This window comes from Lissotriton vulgaris, chromosome 5 (genome assembly GCF_964263255.1).
Source record: "Lissotriton vulgaris chromosome 5, aLisVul1.2, whole genome shotgun sequence".
Lineage (NCBI taxonomy): Eukaryota > Metazoa > Chordata > Amphibia > Caudata > Salamandridae > Lissotriton > Lissotriton vulgaris.
This window is the reverse complement of record NC_141693.1, coordinates 1,932,690,609-1,932,707,528: the sequence shown is the minus strand read 5'-3', so window position 1 is coordinate 1,932,707,528 and position 16,920 is coordinate 1,932,690,609. Positions and strand designations below refer to the sequence as shown.

Here is a 16,920-nt window from a genome sequence, read left to right as displayed (position 1 = left end):
CCTTGTACGTAGTGAGAAGCCAAGTTCAGACTAGTTTGGGCTGCTCTCCATTCCAGCTACTGTATGGCAGAGAACCACGGAGTCTTTTAGAGAGCACCAAGGAGGTTTGGGAACAAGAGAAGGAAGAGGAAACAAAGTCCTTTCTTGAGTATACCAATGGACTTTGGTCACGGTTACACAAACTTAGAGAGTTCGCAGATTCCAATATGGAAAAGGCCCAGGTGAAACAACAGTTGGTGTACAACAAGAGCAAGAAGTGGCGACAACTATCTGTCAACGATTGGGCTTTAGTGCTCATACCATCAGCTATAGGGAAAACCAAGGCAAACTGGCAAGGACTTACAAAGTAGTAGAAAAAGTGGGCATAACATCATATAAAATAAGAGTAGCACCCAGAAGGATTCAATTGCATCACATAATCCTTCTTAAAAAATGGTTGGGTCCCCCTCCCCAGGATGTACAGAAAGTTGACCAACTTCCACAACCTACGACCACCGTACAACAGTTGGTCGTAAACCCAGACTTGACTTCAGAACAAAATAGGGGTCTTCATGAGACTCTGACTCCTTTTGTGTCAATCTTCTCTGATTTGCCCGGAAAAACCAGAATGGCAGAACATGCTATACATACAGAACCAGGGAAGATAGTAAAACAAAAGCCTTATCGTATTCCAGCTGCAAGAAGACAGGCTATTGAGCAGGAGGTAGAAAGCATGTTACAATTGGGGGTCATAAAACCGTCAACAAGTGAGTGGTCCTCCCCTATAGTGCTTGTACCAAAACAGGACGGGTCAGTCCGTTTTTGCATTGACTTTAGGGCTGTTAATACGATATCAAAATGTGACGCATATCCTATACCACGAGTTGACGAACTCATAGAAAAACTAGGAGAGGCCCAGTACATCACTACCATTGACCTTACAAAAGGATATTGGCAGGTGCCCCTAAAAAAGGAAGACCAGGAAAAAACAGCCTTTGTTACATCCAGTGGTCTGTACGAGTTCACGGTTTTACCGCTTGGCTTACACGGGGCACCAGCCACGTTCCAGAGGCTGATGAATGAGGTATTACGACGCCATCAGTCATATTCCTCAGCCTACCTCGACGATATTGTCATATTCAGCCCCGATTGGTAAACGCATTTACAACATGTCACACAGGTGTTAACATCCCTGCAGGAAGCTGGCTTGCATATCAATGAAAAAAATCAAGAGCTGGCTTCAGGAAAGTAAAATACCTGGGTTACTTGCTAGGAAATGGTTGCATTGAACCCCAATCAGAGAAAGTGAAAGCTATAGTTGAAGCCCCGTTTCCATCCACAAAAAAAGATGTGAGGGCATTCTTGGGGCTTCTTGGCTACTATAGACGCTTCATACCCCAATATTCAGAGTTAGCTGCACCCCTAACAGATTTGTTGCAGAAAAATGTGTCGAATAAGGACATCCAACAACCTAACCCCAGAGCAGAGCAGGCTTTTGCAGACCTCAAAAGAGCAATCACCTCAGCCCCAGTTCTCCGTTCTCCTGATTTTTCCAAACCCTTTTTCTTACATACAGACACGTCTGAAAATGGGTTGGGCGCTGTTCTGTCTCAATCCTCCCCAGACTGTGGACTGAATGTATGTGGTGTGTTGTGCAATTGTGTTGAGTTTTATTATGTGGTTTGGTGTCAAATTTTGTGGTGTTGATTGGAAATGTGTGGAGTTGAATTGTGTGGCGTGTTAATGTGTGGATAGCTTTGCCTTTTTTGTGATAAAAAAGAACAAACAGGTAGGAGCGAGGCTCTAGATCTGTGTGTTTGAGTGTAAAAAAGAAATAGAGCTATTGGCGTTGTAAATATCTCTTACCTATGTGTTATGGATTGGAGTTGATGTATGTGTTGAGTAGGAGAACAGAGCAATTAGGAGGGATAGGGAGGAGGAAGCTGAAGGCAGAAGCGAGGAGGGAGGGCATCAGATGCAGCAATCAGAGAGAGTAAAGACGTTGGGGGGTGACAGAAGGCATGAGATTTAGGTGACTACATGAATTGATGTTCTATTTGCGCATAAGTGACCCATTACTATCTCTGCAGACCCTAGTCTTCAGGTGACTTCCACATCAACCAATGGAAACATATTTGCAGGAGTAGCAAAGAGGAAAGCAGCCAGGCTTCATTTAAATATGATTCAATAGACACCGTAGCCAACTATTGTAAGATATAATACTTTAGAAAGCATGTCCAGCTCCCCAACTTAAAATACCAAAGGTGTTTCTGTCCATGGTTCTAGTAGAATGTGCATAAGTGCACACCTTTAAAGCAGGCAACTGCATTTCTTAACATCAGAGAAAGAAAAATAACCAACACACTATGTTAGAGGTCTTGGAATCTTGTTTGAGATATTGTCACCATACATGCCAAAAGACAGAATACTTTTACGCTCTAGTTTTATTCAGGTAAAATGTAAGTCACATTAAGATTGTGGAGAACCCTGTTGGTGTGGGTTCTGAAAATAGAAATCTCTTGAGCTTAGAAGATTTTCAAGAGCAACATTAATGCAAAGATAAAGATAACAATCCCAGAAAATATATGGAAAATAACATTTAGAATGCGCAGGATTACACAGTCCATGCAGTAACATCAAAGCTGTGCCTTACATACTATGTACATACTATGTAACAAAGAGTATCACTTACAAACAATCTTAATTGAATATATGTGTCTATGTGCAGAATGTGGTTTCAGCTGCTTATCAAGTGCTTAAACAAAAGAACATGATGAATATGCAGCACTAACAAGGCTGTGCACGCGTATTTATAGGAGTTATATGGTTATTGCTCTTCGGGTGTGAGTAATTGTTACACATCCCATGTTTAACAAGGGAGTGCTGTATGGTGGTGTGGACCTGCAGGTTCAGCTACATTTGACTGGGGTACAAATGATGACTCGTCACGGATGACCTGCGCCCCCGTCCAGTGCGTCTCGCATGCTGCCCAGTCTCATGACTGTTGCCATTTTCTATCGGAGAGGAAACCGGGAACCACTCAGACATAGATTCAAATGCCCAGGTTTCTATGTAGCATCAAAGACGAATGTTTCATGTTTCTAAGCCAATTGAGTCTTAGCACTTAAGGAAGCAGAGGTTACCCAGAGATACACTAATATGCCGAAGTTCACATGTGGGCAAGATGAGAAGCCGGGATCTGAGATTCGGTTCCACAGCCCTCAGGCTCACTTCTTTCTCTCAACCCCTTGCCTCAGGGAGTCTGTCCGCTGACACAGCACATCGTGTTGTGCCCACAGCGCACTGAGGTCAGCCAAGTCCAGGCTGTCCGCTGACACAATGTGGTATTCCTCAGCGCATTGATGCTTGGATTGGCTACCTTAGTGTCTCGAGGGCCGGTTGATTATTTTCTGCTGATAGAGCTGCTCGACCCTCACCAAAAACGATTACATATATTCAGACATTTATTTGAGAGATAAAATGTTGTTCAGTCAGTTTGGAGTCTTACTCATGCCTGCTGAGCACGACCAACGCTGCAGATCTTAGGACTGCAGTGCGATGTTCTAAACCTGGCTCTGGCAAGTGTTCATAAAACGTGTGATTCTGGGCATATCAGCCTTCAGACTAAATATGTGCAACATTACTCAGTATAACAAAGCTGAATCTAAAATTTCTGTGTCAGTGGGAGCACACAAACGCCACTGTTTAGGTGCAACCAGTGTTCGAGGTGTCCCAACTACATGGAGACAGTGCTCTATACAAAGCATCCGAGCCGCAAGTACGCGGGCCTTCTTGGAGCGGCCCTTACGCTAACTAGAAGGTTAATGTGAAAGTGGGCACCCGGGTTGTTATTGAAAGCAGGCGCCTGTGTGCTGCGTGCAGTAAGAGAAACTCATTAATAAAAGTAGTGCTTACAGACTAAAGAAGGCGTACCGTGTAACAACCGAAGTAAAGGGGCCAATAGCCATGGGAGGTTACAAATGAAGACAAGGTCATGCTAAGGAGGGACTAACAAGTCAATTACTGAATCAGAAACCAGCATTTACGAAGGACAAGATCTCCACTACAAGTCTCGCAGAGCAGCACATGCGTGCTGACTTGGGATCGACGTAATAATTACATCGAAAAGGTGATGTGAATAGTGTACTTCATAATTGGAGGGACTTCAAATCCTAAAAGAGAAATAGCCAATCTAAGAAATGAAGCCTAGAGTCCAAACGTAGACTAGACTAGATACCATGTTATAAAACTAGCATAAGCCAACCACCAGTGAATCCTGCAAAGCTGAAATAGCATTTGGGAAATGCATGCATCCACTGTTTAGTTTGGCTAACTGCATAACTTGAAAATGGCAATAGAGCCTTTTGTTTGAACATACTATTATTAAGTACCTGGCTGCCCCAATGGGTGCAAGTGCGCATTACAAATACACATTATGTTAGGTTAAAAACATGGTATATAACTGCAGCACTGAGCTGGTTACCTGTTTTGAGACCTTTCATTCTTAGAACTCCCAGCATATAAAGGAAATTACAAAACCACCTCAGGATCTATAAATCCAAAAAACATTGTTCATCAGGCGTCACACACCCGAGTTACGAGTAATCTATTTGAGAACACCAAGAAACTCCTCTAGCACAGCAACCTTTTTCACAATAAATCATCCAAGCAACAGTGGTCCAATAAATGCACAAGTCCCAATGACTGCCCTAACAACAAGAAGGGTTTGTTGGCAATTTATCAGGACCAGAGATACCTATCCTATACGGCTAGGTGACTAGTTCAAGATGAGTTGTGGTTATCCGAGTAATTATAAATGAACCAACAATGGAATAGATGAGCGCACTCCAAGTTATCAGTGTGATATCGGTATAGAACAGGTAAGTGGTGACGATTGGTTAATCCTTCAGAGTATGAGGATGAGACAAAATCTGAAAGCGCTGTCCTTACGTTCTGAGGAGCGTCTCCAACTTGCACTCAAGAGATACGTTTGTGAATCAATTGATCACTTCTTGATAAATTCTTTTCAAAAGACTTTAATAAATTAATCCAAATATTTGTATCATGGTATCAAAACGTTATTTCAGCATAACGGTGATTCATCTTGTGCCTTTCTTACTAACATTGAAACACCGTTCTCCTTCACTTAGAATGACCTTTCTTTAAATGTCTTGGAGAATTACAGTCACTGTAACAAGTGTGAGAAGTTGGCCTGGTATATGCTGTCCACTAGTTATAGTGGGCACCTTGCACCAGTCTAATCGACCCTTATTGATGATTAGGTTAAAGACAACCTTTATTGAAAGCTATCTAGTGGTAGCTATGGAGAGCAGCCTTCAGACTAAGTCTCGAAGAAACGGTTAGCAGCTTGGTTTAAAAGATTATAACCTCGTGAATGACCAAATCAATCAATCAATACATTTGTAGAGCGCACAACTCACCCATGAAGGTCTCATGGCGCTGGGGGTGGGGGTGCTGCTACAGCCAGGTCTTGAATAGTCTCCTGAAGGCCAGCAGATCCTTGGTCTGTCATAGGCGGATGGGGAGGGTGTTCCAGGTGTTTGCGGCGAGGTGGGAGAACGATCTGCCGCCACCGGCTGCTTGCCGGATAGGGGTTTCGGTGGCGAGGTCAGCAGAGGCTGTTGAAGCAGGAGGAGGAGACTGCGTTCACTTGCTAGGTCATGGACAGTGCCGAGTCCAGGATGACTCCCAGGTTGCGTGCATGGTTAGTGGGTGTTGGTGCGGCCGGCCACCATGAGTCGTCCCAGGCGGAGGGGGTGGATCCGATGATGAGGACCTCAGTTTTGTCCAAGTTCAGTTTCAGGCGGCTGATCGTCATCCATGCGGCGATGGCCTTCATTCCTTCTTGGAGGTTGGATTTGGCAGTGGTGGGGGCCTTCGTGAGAGAGAGGTTCAGCTGGGTGTCCTCTGCTTATGAGACGATGTTGAGGTTGTGCAATCTGGCGATGTTGGCGAGCGGTGCGATGTTGATGTTGAAGAGTGTCAGGCTGAGGGTCGATCCTTGGGGTACACCGCAGATGATCTTGGTGTCTTTAGAGCGGAATGGGGGGGGGCCGACACTGGGCTCTGCCGGTGAGGAAGGAGGTAGTCTAGTTCAGTGATTTGTCGCAGGGCCTTGCGTTGTGGGTGCGTGTGCGGAGGATGTAGTGGCAGACGGTGTCGAAGGCAGCCGAGAGGTCCAGGAGGACGCGGGCCGCGTTTTCTACGTTGTCCATCATGGCCCTGATGTCGTCGGTTGCGGCAATGAGGGCTGTTTCAGGGCTGTGGTTGCTGCAGAAGCCGGACTGGGATGGGTCCAAGATGTTGTTCTTTTCGAGGGAAGGTCAGTTGCCTGTTGACGATCTTCTCGATGACTTTTGCCTGGAACGGGAGGAGGGAGATGAGACGGATGTTCTTGAGGTCCTTGGGGTCAGCTTTGGGTTTCTTGAGTAGGGCGTTGATGTCAGCGTTCTTCTAGCTCTCCGGGAAGGTGTCTGTCTCTAAGGAGCTGTTGATGATTTTGCGGAGATGGTTTGCGATGGTGGAGCTTGTTTTGTTAAAGATGTGGTGTGGGCAGGGGGTCGGATGGTGAACCGGAGTGGATGGTGTTCATGGTTTTGATGGTGTCTTCGTCGTTGACGTGGGTCCAGGAAAGCAGGGGGTAGGTGTTTATGTGGCTGGGGGAGGCGAGTCTGAGGTGCCTGTGTCAGACGGGGAGGCTGCTTGCTGAAGCGGTCGTGTATGTCTGCGATCTTGAGGTAGAAGGTGGAAGCTAGGGAGTCGCAGAGGTCCTGTGATGGCGGGATGTCGGAGTTGGAAAGTTCCTTCACGATGTTGAAGAGCTCTTTGCTGTTGTTTGCGTTGTTCTCAATGCACTCTTTGAAGGATGTCCTTTTGGCGATACGGATGAATTGGTGGTGAATAAAGATGGCGTTCTTGTAGGCTTTGTTACTGTCTGTTCGTGGTGCCACTTGTCTCGTGCCTATGGCAGGCCTGTTTGGATGCCTGGAGGTCGGAGGTGAACCAGATGGGTTTTCTGTCAGAGCGTCTGTTTGAGGGTTTCTTGATCGGGACGAGAGTGTTGGTGCAGTCGTCAATACAGTACCTGAGGTTGAGGGCGGCGGAGTCGGTGTCGGTAGTGTCCGTGTGTGAGTTTTGGGCGAGGGCGGTGACAAGCTGGTCTTCGGTGATTTTGCTCCAGCTGCGGTGGGGGGGTCCGTTGTGTACGGTGGTGCGTTGTCGGCTTCTCAAAGGTGAAGTGGATGCAACGGTGGCCGGTCCAGTGGAGTTCAGTGGTGTGGCTGAAGGTGACGTGGTTGCTGGCTGAGAAGATGGGGTCGAACATGTGTCCGGTGGAGTGGGTGGGAGCCGTGACGAGCTGCTCGAGTCCGAGGTTGTCAAGGTTGTCAAGCAGGGTGGTGGAATTGCTGTCAAGGTGGAAGTTCAGGTCTCAGAGGAGGATGTAGTCCCTGGACGCAAGGGCGTGCGTGCTGACGAAGTCGGCGATGGAGTCGCTGAACTGTGTCCGGGGACCAGGGAGTCCGTAGATCAGGGTTCCTCTGAGGGTGGTGTTGGGGTCGTGTGGATCTGGAAGTGCAGGTGTTCGGCGGTGATAAGCATGTCGTTGGTGCTGGTCGAGGTTCTGAGGTTGTTTCTGTGGACTATGGCGATTCCTCCTCCTGTTCCGTTAGTGCGGTCCTTGCGGGTGATCTTGTAGCTGTCAGGGATAGCTATAGCGATGTTGGGTGCCGAGGAGAGGTTCATCCAAGTCTCCGTCAGGAAGGCGACGTCAGAGGAGGTGGAGTCGAGGAGGTCGCAGAGTTCGAAGGTGTGTTTGCAGACTGAGCAGGTGTTGAGTAGAAGGCATCGAAGGCTGTTGTGACCTACCCTGGTGGGCGTGGTGGTGGTTTGGGGGCTGGTGTAGCGGTAGTTCCGGCAGGAGAAGGGTCCATGGCTCTCCTTCGGGGTGCTCTGGAAGAAGGTGTGTGGTCGATTGGGGTTGAGTGCGTGGAGGCTGCTGGCGTCGTAGCAGCGTCAGGTGTCACGGCGTTCGTGGGGGCCAGGGGGTCTGGTGCTGGGTGTGGTCCAGGCGTGGACGGCCGCAGACGAGTTGCCTTAGGCGCGCCTGCGCAGCGGCAGCCATTATATGGGGCGGTGGGAGGGAGGAGCTGCTGGGAGACGGGAGGACGAATGGGCAAGCAGGGGGGCGGGCCGCAGCGGCGGGAAAAAAAGGCCGAAAAACAGTGGCACAGAGAGAAAAGGGCACCAGCGGGGAGAATGAGAGGGGCACAGAAGGCAAGGAGACACAGAGGCAAAAAGGAGAAAAACAGAAGATAACAAGCTCAACAAAAAAACAATGTACAGAGAACGCAGCTCAGGCAGAGGGGCCTAGAGCCTAAGGCAGTGGCAGTTAGCAGAGGGACACGGGCACACAGGTGGTGCTGTGCGGCGTGGGGGAGCGACCTACCTGAATCAGGGTCATGGGTCGCTCTCCTCACTGCGCAGCGGCCGCCATTATGAGGGGAGGTGGGAGGGAGGAGCACCTGGGTGGTGGGAGCGGGAGGACGAATGGGCAAGCAGGGGGGCAGGGCCGCAGGGGCGGGAAAAAACTGGCGAAAAACGGTGGCACAGAGAGAAAAGGGCATCAGCGGGGGCAATGAGGGGCACAGAAGGCAAGGGCACACAGAGGCAACAAGCATTTACAATGCAATGGTTTTGCCTTTGTTAAAGTTAGAGCTATTGGCATTGCTCTTGACACTCTGAAGCTCCACTCTGCACTCTGAAGCTCCACTCTGCACTCTGAAGCTCCACTCTGAAGCTCCACTCTGAAGCTCCACTCTGAAGCTCCACTCTGAAGCTCCACTCTGAAGCTCCACTCTGAAGCTCCACTCTGAAGCTCCACTCTGAAGCTCCACTCTGCACTCTGAATCTGCACTCTGAAGCTCCACTCTCCACTCTGAATCTGCACTCTGAAGCTCCACGCTCCACTCTGAAGCTCCACTCTGAAGCTCCACTCTGAAGCTCCACTCTGAAGCTCCACTCTGAAGCTCCACTCTGAAGCTCCTCTGCACTCTGAATCTGCACTCTGAAGCTCCACTCTGCACTCTGAAGCTCCACTCTGAATCTCCACTCTGCACTCTGAATCTCCACTCTGCACTCTGAAGCTCCACTCTGAATCTCCACTCTGCACTCTGAAGCTCCACTCTGAATCTCCACTCTGAAGCTCCACTCTGCACTCTGAAGCTCCACTCTGAATCTCCACTCTGCACTCTGAATCTCCACTCTGCATCTGCACTCTGAATCTCCACTCTAAATCTGCACTCTGAAGCTCCACTCTGCACTCTGAAGCTCCACTCTGAATCTGCACTCTGAAGCTCCACTCTGAATCTCCACTCTGCACTCTGCACTCTGAAGCTCCACTCTGCAGCTCCACTCTGAATCTCCACTCTGAATCTCCACTCTGCACTCTGAAGCTCCACTCTGCAGCTCCACTCTGAATCTCCACTCTGAATCTCCACTCTGCACTCTGAAGCTCCACTCTGAATCTCCACTCTGCACTCTGAATCTCCACTCTGCATCTGCACTCTGAATCTCCACTCTGCACTCTGAAGCTCCACTCTGAAGCTCCACTCTGAAGCTCCACTCTGAAGCTCCACTCTGCACTCTGAAGCTCCGCTCTGAAGCTCCACTCTGCACTCTGAAGCTCCACTCTGAAGCTCCACTCTGAAGCTCCACTCTGAAGCTCCACTCTGAAGCTCCACTCTGAAGCTCCACTCTGAAGCTCCACTCTGAATCTCCACTCTGCACTCTGAAGCTCCACTCTGCACTCTGAAGCTCCACTCTGAATCTCCACTCTGCACTCTGAAGCTCCACTCTGAATCTCCACTCTGCACTCTGAAGCTCCACTCTGAATCTCCACTCTGCACTCTGAAGCTCCACTCTCCACTCTGCATCTGCACTCTGAATCTCCACTCTGCACTCTGAATCTCCACTCTGCATCTGCACTCTGAATCTCCACTCTGCACTCTGAAGCTCCACTCTGAATCTCCACTCTGCACTCTGAAGCTCCACTCTGAATCTCCACTCTGCACTCTGAAGCTCCACTCTCCACTCTGCATCTGCACTCTGAATCTCCACTCTGCACTCTGAATCTCCACTCTGCACTCTGAATCTCCACTCTGCATCTGCACTCTGAATCTCCACTCTGCACTCTGAAGCTCCACTCTGAAGCTCCACTCTGAAGCTCCACTCTGAAGCTCCACTCTGAAGCTCCACTCTGAAGCTCCACTCTGAAGCTCCACTCTGAAGCTCCACTCTGCACTCTGAAGCTCCGCTCTGAAGCTCCACTCTGCACTCTGAAGCTCCGCTCTGAAGCTCCACTCTGCACTCTGAAGCTCCACTCTGAAGCTCCACTCTGAAGCTCCACTCTGAAGCTCCACTCTGAAGCTCCACTCTGAAGCTCCACTCTGAAGCTCCACTCTGAAGCTCCACTCTGAAGCTCCACTCTGAAGCTCCACTCTGAAGCTCCACTCTGAAGCTCCACTCTGCACTCTGAAGCTCCACTCTGAAGCTCCACTCTGCACTCTGAAGCTCCACTCTGAAGCTCCACTCTGAACTCTGAAGCTCCACTCTGAAGCTCCACTCTGCACTCTGAAGCTCCACTCTGATGCTCCACTCTGCACTCTGAAGCTCATCTCTGAAGCTCCACTCTGCACTCTGAAGCTCCACTCTGAAGCTCCACTCTGCACTCTGAAGCTCATCTCTGAAGCTCCACTCTGCACTCTGAAGCTCCACTCTGCACTCTGAAGCTCCACTCTGAAGCTCCACTCTGCACTCTGAAGCTCCACTCTGAATCTGCACTCTGAAGCTCCACTCTGAAGCTCCACTCTGAAGCTCCACTCTGAAGCTCCACTCTGAAGCTCCACTCTGAAGCTCCACTCTGAAGCTCCACTCTGAAGCTCCACTCTGAAGCTCCACTCTGAACTCTGAAGCTCCACTCTGAAGCTCCACTCTGAAGCTCCACTCTGAAGCTCCACTCTGAAGCTCCACTCTGAAGCTCCACTCTGAAGCTCCACTCTGCACTCTGAAGCTCCACTCGGAAGCTCCACTCTGCACTCTGAAGCTCCACTCTGAAGCTCCACTCTGAACTCTGAAGCTCCACTCTGAAGCTCCACTCTGAACTCTGAAGCTCATCTCTGAAGCTCCACTCTGCACTCTGAAGCTCCACTCTGAAGCTCCACTCTGCACTCTGAAGCTCCACTCTGAAGCTCCACTCTGCACTCTGAAGCTCCACTCTGAAGCTCCACTCTGCACTCTGAAGCTCCACTCTGAAGCTCCACTCTGCACTCTGAAGCTCCACTCTGAAGCTCCACTCTGCACTCTGAAGCTCCACTCTGAAGCTCCACTCTGAAGCTCCACTCTGAAGCTCCACTCTGAAGCTCCACTCTGAAGCTCCACTCTGAAGCTCCACTCTGAAGCTCCACTCTGAACTCTGAAGCTCCACTCTGAAGCTCCACTCTGAAGCTCCACTCTGAAGCTCCACTCTGAAGCTCCACTCTGAAGCTCCACTCTGAAGCTCCACTCTGAAGCTCCACTCTGCACTCTGAAGCTCCACTCTGCACTCTGAAGCTCCACTCTGAAGCTCCACTCTGAAGCTCCACTCTGAAGCTCCACTCTGAAGCTCCACTCTGAAGCTCCACTCTGAAGCTCCACTCTGCACTCTGAAGCTCCACTCTGAAGCTCCACTCTGAAGCTCCACTCTGAAGCTCCACTCTGAAGCTCCACTCTGCACTCTGCACTCTGAAGCTCCACTCTGAAGCTCCACTCTGAAGCTCCACCTCATATCTCTTTCATGAACCACCATACATGTCCTGCCCATTTATTTCACTCATGCATGGGTTTTTTTAATCCCTGCTTTCTCCCTTTGTCAGCGTTTTACCGTCATTTTCTTTATCAGTCTTCACCCCGTTTCTCTCTCTTATTTTGGATGGAGGCTGGTGTTAAAACAATAATAAGTGCGGGTTTTCAAATACGATCGCTGGTGGACCCCTGCAACCAGCTCAGCTGCTCAAAGTAAGCACGGTATAATCTTCATGCCTCCTACTTTCCCTGCAGCCAACCATCTCCTCGGATGACGGGCTGCCGGCGATACCTCCCTGCAGCTTGGTTTGACCTTCATGCCCTTTCCCGGCGGGTGCCCTCAATCCCGGACCAGATTCGGGGGCGTTCCCGGCGTCGCGTGACGTCGGCAAAAGCCAAAGAATCTCGGGAACGCCCCCGTGTCTGGTCCGGCATTGACGGACAGGCCCCTCGTCCATTGGCTAGGCTCCATTTATGGAGCCAGCCAATGAATGACGAGGGCCGACCCAAACCCACACACAGTACTCATTAGGTTTTTGCCTGCGCAAAAAAGATGCGCAGAGCGCATCTTTTTCGCGAGGCAAAACCTAAAAAGGAGCAAAACAGGAGACAACAAGCTCAACAAAATGACAATGTCCAGAGAACACAGCTCAGGCAGAGGGGCCTAGAGCCTAAGGCAGTGGCAGTTAGCAGTGGGACACGGGCACACAGGTGGTGCTGTGCAGTGTGGGGAAGCGACCTACCTGAATCAGGATCAAATGAAAGGAGAACCACATAAGATATAAATAAAATATATGTATTTATTACTCAACACTCTCTACTAACCTCTTTATGAGTTTAGAGAACAAGGCACACAATATTACAGTACTAGAACAACAGTAAATAGCACAATATACAGCAGGCTTCAGAGGAGACTGGACCATATACAAAAAAAGTGGTATAACAACCACAACTTGACTAGACAGTGCCTAGAGCACGTTGAATCGCTGGGACCCCAAGTAACCACCCATGGTAGTGACACAGGGGACCCACGGGGACGCGTGCACTGCGAGAACACAGCCACGAGTTACGTACAACTCTATGGGAAAGTCGGAGTTGGAATTTTAAAGAATAAGGACACTTAGGAGAGGACTTTGAGCAAACCCTTTCAGACATAGAAGGTTCTAAGGCCAGCACAAATGTGAGTACCGGAGTACTCGTGTTACCTAACCCAGGGAAGCCAGGTGCATAGGTGTCAAATAGGGTCAGGAATCTTCGTCGTTTTTAACCCCTTCAGCGCTGCGCGAATTCCGCTGCGGTGCTGAAGGTTCTAAAGAACCTATGGAACCATGACGGAACGGTTCCGTCATAAGCATAGGCCAACCGACGCTCATGACGGAACCGTTCTGTCATGAGCATGGAAGGGGTTAATGGCGAGATGTTGCAAAGTGCTGCTGCCGTGAAGAGGAAATGTGTCTGGTGTAATCTAAGCCTGGATCGAAGCGGAGAAGAACCTGAAAGCAGAGGGGACAGAGTCTGGGTCACTTTCCAGTGACAAGGGGCACGATAGACGAATGCCCACCAATGTTGAGTGCTTCAGGTTAGATGAGATGAAGCTTGACTCTGCAGCCACGGGGACCAGTAGACGTCGACGACGACCTAAGTCCACAGGCGAGCTGTCCCACGAAGGATGGCCAGTGCTGGGGGGGTCAGTGTCCGGACTGAGCGCCAACAAGCCTTGGCAACTGCAACCCACGCGGTTAGAGAAAAGATGCTTTGGTGAGGACCAGCAAGGTCCTGGGGACTCCCTAAGCGATGGATAGTTAGAGCACGTCTGGAGCAACCAGGAAAGCCTGTTGAAATGTAAAGTTCCCTTCTCAGGGACTTTCAGGTCGACAGACCAGGGATCGCGAAGGGACCGCGAGAGGAATCACAAAACACCAGCTCACGGAATACTTGTGGAGTGTAGGCCGTTAATCTTCCATGGAATCAATGCTTGGGGTCTGGACTACAAGTAGTCCAAAGCACAGCTTACAGGTCGCCGGAAAGCAGATGCTTCTGCAAATGGACACGGTGCCCAGGGGTTCGGGTTGCACGGTCCCCACGAGGGATACGGGTCTCGGGATTGCTGAGCACACTAGTCGACCTCGGGGAAACTTGGAAACCCACCTCCTGTGTTGCAAAAGTCTTCGGAGTCCTCAGGAGCTTCGGAGTTGCAAACTGGTCAGATGCGTCTTTGGTGCCTGCTTCGCAGGGGAGTAACTCCTTTACTCCAAGGGAGATTCTTCAGTCATCTAGTGCAGTGTAGATCATCGAAGTACTTGGTTTCTGTAGCAGAGTTTCGTCCAGGTAAATCTAAAGTCTGGTAGCCAGGGGTTCCTACTTTATACCCAAAGAAGGGGTGGGACAAACTCTGGGGACCCACCCATGGGAGGGTCAGGACAGAGGGGTGGCTACACCCATGTCCTTTGTCCAGTTTCGTGACAGAGCATGGGTTGATAGCCCCTGCAACCAGTTTGAGCTGGACTATGCACAGGGACACCAAATGTGCCCCCAGTGCAGACATCAAAGCACTCTTGGAATGCACCCACCCAGCCTCAATAAACTAAAGCCTGTCTGGGAGGTGGTTACACCTCTCTGTGACAGGAAACCTATTGTCCCCTGCCGGAGATTCATCCAGCAGCAGGAGGGAAGACGTGAGTCTGTGACAAGTAGCATCCATCTTGCGATGCCAGGATTCTTTTAAGCTGGTACCGGGTGTACCAGTGTTTCTCCCTCTAGGAGGGCGGAATCATACCTCCACCGCCAGTTACTGGAAGGGGGGTATGATTCCAAGGTGTTTGAAACCAAACAGGACAGGTTTCTGTACAGCCGTTTTAACGTTAGCATTTACCGCGAGGTTAGGATGCACTTAAGAGTATATGGTATGGCTGCACCACAGAACAACCCCGGAGAATAGATTATGAAGGCTGCAGAGGGGCCCTGCTCATGCATGGACACCCTCTCATGTAAAACCCAGCACCCTGCCTTCAGGATTGAGAAGGCCTGCACTAGGGGTGACTGATAGGTATATATGTGCAGTGATAAGGTAGACATAGTGAACCTATATCTCAGTAATGGGTGCATTCACCACCTTACACAGGTTGCAGCAGCAGACCTGTGGTGTCAATTTGAGTGGCCTCTCAGGGATGCCATAATATATGCTGCAGCCCCTGGGGGGCCTCTGGGGTACCTATGCCCTGGGTATATAGTATACCATATACTAGGAACGTATAAGGGTAGCCCAGAATCCAATCTGGAGTGTACCTAAAGTGTATGCAATCAATTTAGGGACAAAGCAGATAGATTGGGGTCCTGATTAGCAGGATCCAAGTCAAACTAAGTTGAAAAAAAGCAAACCACCCGCAAAAAAAGTGGGGATAACCATGCAGTCAGATTCCACCTTCCTTCAACTAGCATCAATTTTTTACGTTGCTGTTCACATTTCATTATGTTACCTTGGCATACCTACCATTCCGGGTACCGATCCTTAATTTCTTCGATGCTTCAGACATTAAGCCCCTGATGAAGGGCTCTATTGCCCGAAATGCATTGGGCATAAGAATACATGTGCAATTAATTTGATATCGCAACATGAGAGTCACTGTTATGCTGAAATAACGTTTGATACCAATATACAAATATTTGGATTAACTCATTAAAGTCTATTGAGAAGAATTTATCAAGAAGTGATAACTTATCTCTTGAGTGCAAGTTAGAGACGCCCCTCAGAACGTGAGGACAGCTTTATCCTAGTAATTAGTCACAACATAATATTCAAGGTAAGAATCTACCTTTTTCGTCACACTGACCTGAAAGACATAAAATGACAAACAATACACGCAGTTTATATTGACTTATTACACTTTTTGCCAAAAGAGGGCTCCATTCAGAGTTGCAATTTGCATTTATCTGCTTAACCGTTTGGTCCGTTCTCAGCCACAAAAAGTAGTTTGTGGTGACAATTAGTTAAGGAAAGGGGTAAGGAGGTAAAAAGGTAACGCATACTAACCGCATCCCAGCATTCACTTTACATAGGACTATAATGATGGACATTTAGTGCTAAAAAGTTTTTTTAGTAATCATATTTTTCTCTCTCGTCTCGATGCATGTGAAGCATACTGATTATTTAAATGTAATGCCATAGAATTCATAAATTCATGCTTGTCAATATAAGTAAACCGCCATTTTTTGGGCCGCCCACACCTGTGCACATAAAAACATGCCACTTTGAGATTCAATAACAATTAAACCGGTGTCCCAGAAGGAATTATTCTAATACTATTCCATCAATTCAAAATCTTGCCACAAAAGTGGTCAACAATTGAAAGTAGAGCAAGGAAAAAAGAACAGATTTAAACTGTTTTTTTATTACTCAAAATTCTCACTTTTTTGTTCTTTCTCTTTTATACACAAATCTAAAATATGGCAACCAAAATACTACTATACAGATGACGAAAGTTCTCAGTAGTATCAGGCAACTTTTGCTATACACATGAAAAACCACATATCATGTCGAAACCAGTATTTTCCAAAATGCAATTATTTGATATTCAAATTAATGTGACAACAGTAAGCAAAACGTTGCCAGGCGTCGACGTTTCGGTCCTTAATTGGTTGAAATAATCCACAGGACCATCTTCAGGACTATGCGCTGCACATATTAATCCAAGACCTCCAGCCGGAAGTCAAAAATGATCGAAAGGTTATACACTGTATCAACCTCCTGTCCAACAATGTGGATGTTTACTCCCAAAATGCAGAATCCGTCTCCAAAAATTCATATAACAGTGAAGGATTTTGGCTTTTATCCGAGTCACTCGCAACACTTAATGGCGGTGGTGAGGGGGCCGTAGTACACAACTTCGTATCGGCATCCTCCGATGCCGATACGAAGTTGTGTACTACGGCCCCCTCACCACCGCCATTAAGTGTTGCGAGTGACTCGGATAAAAGCCAAAATCCTTCACTGTTATATGAATTTTTGGAGACGGATTCTGCATTTTGGGAGTAAACATCCACATTGTTGGACAGGAGGTTGATACAGTGTATAACCTTTCGATC

General features: G+C 48.6%; 1 protein-coding gene across 4 annotated transcripts in view; it reads right to left on the bottom strand.

Moving 5' to 3' along the window:
- The window catches only part of NELFE (negative elongation factor complex member E), a 49,512-nt gene that overhangs the window by 26,197 nt on the left and 6,395 nt on the right, over positions 1 to 16,920 (bottom strand). The gene's annotated exons all lie outside the window — the stretch shown is intronic.